Consider the following 1,947-nt stretch of genomic DNA (forward strand, 5'->3'; position numbering starts at 1 on the left):
CTACTTGCACTGCCTGTAAACAAAGGCATACGTAGTACAAAGGGTTCCTCTAACAAAAATACTCTATTGGCAATGCTCGCAAACAAAAGTATATGTAACACAAACTGTTCCTCTGACACACCTGAAATGCGTTTGGAATGCAGCTAGCACCAGGTGCGTCAGGCATGCGGTCGGTAGACGTTGTGTGCGTCCGGAAAACGCCCAACATACGTACCCCATACGAATCTATTCGCCCTTCGCAGTACGGAAAATTTTGTTGCGCATTACAGTTGCAATCATACGCATCTCATGCGAAATGAAAACGCTGAAGTCGTAATTCAAACGCCAGATGGGCTCGACGTACAATTTAATTTATTCCAAAAAAATTCCAAATGTTGGGCGTTCGGCCGCGTATTGACAAAATGTCATGCGGAACTCACGCGCACTTGAAAATATACGCAGGTGTAAACCCACCTATAGGAACCATTCCACAGGGACGGCGATCTCACCGCGCTCTCGCTGCGCTCTCAACTATAGTTCATACAATCTTCATTCTTGAAGAAGTATATTTTGATGAATTTTTTTGCCAAATCTTACCTTTGTGTCATGAATCACTTCCTAATTAAAATCATGGGTAATACAAATTGGATAACTACACATACAATGCTTTTATTCAGAGTTTTCTATCACATGATTTCTCCAGATTAGATATAACATAAATTGGTGAAAAAGAACTCGGAGAAATGTTTTTTAAAAGTACAAATGATGTACAATGAATAAACTGAAATGGAATAATCAAGAACACTATTATTATGTCTTGACTTATTTTCTAAATGTCAACAGAATAACATTTTAGTTTTCATGTTCTTAACCTGTAGATTGAGATTATGGAAGACTTATTTTCAATACATCAAATTTATAATTTACCATAATAACGCGGCATGATAATGATATTAACTTTGAATAAGTTACATGGCAAATTTAATTTTAAAAAAAACAGCAGGTCAAACGTATGGGTTATCTTAGACTCACGCTGAGCCCTGTACAGTGAGCAAAATTGGATTTGTTAACGGCCTTCATTTTATAATTTAAAACTGCATAAGACGTAAAGGTATGAGTTAGTAGACAATAAAATACACAAAACGTAAAAAAAATCGTTCTTTATCTCTGAATTTCGTTGAGTAATCTTTTAAGTCTTTGGCAGCCCATAAAAATTGCTGTCCTTTGAGTTTTCCGTCGCGCTGAGAGCGCGCTGGCGTCGCAGTAAAGATTCCACTAGAGCAGCTTTTTCTACCATCACGGCGCTCTCATGGCGATGGGGCAAATTTTCCATCGCCGTGAGAGCGCCGTGAGAGCGCCGTCAAGTGGAATGGGGGCCTTATGGAGTCAACTACACCTGTAACGTTATTTGTTTACAGTTTGAGATGTGACTGTGCAAACACACAGTAGTCCCGCAAGCGCAAAAGTAAATAGTGCATACACTGAGGTAACTTTTGATAAGAGAACCTAAATGTTTCGGTGACATGCCTTGACATGAATTCAAATTGTGCATGAATCAGTGAATTTGATAAAATGTCGAATATTTCATAGGAGACCCTCTCTGTAAACTAGACACCCACATACCGATGCATATCCCTATCCGCTTAAACCTTCATGAACATACTGCATGTACTATGTACAAGCAGTTGAAATAAAACAGGGCCAGTTACGCCATGAACACTATTCTGCTTTTATGTCGTAAAGCAACGATAAGTCAACTGGATAAGTCGGTAGACACGTGCCTTGATACAATGCTACGTGACCTATGAATACTCATAATCTATCTTACTAGTAACCAAATATATATTTTAAAAGTGTAGATTCACATCATTCTATTTCATGATTTTCTAAAAGTCCCTTTGCACAAAGCCCTCACATTTCAAACCACACACGCTTTATCAGTGAATCTCCCCTCTCTCTTCACTCAAA

Source organism: Branchiostoma floridae, unplaced genomic scaffold (genome assembly GCF_000003815.2).
Source record: "Branchiostoma floridae strain S238N-H82 unplaced genomic scaffold, Bfl_VNyyK Sc7u5tJ_321, whole genome shotgun sequence".
NCBI lineage: Eukaryota > Metazoa > Chordata > Leptocardii > Amphioxiformes > Branchiostomatidae > Branchiostoma > Branchiostoma floridae.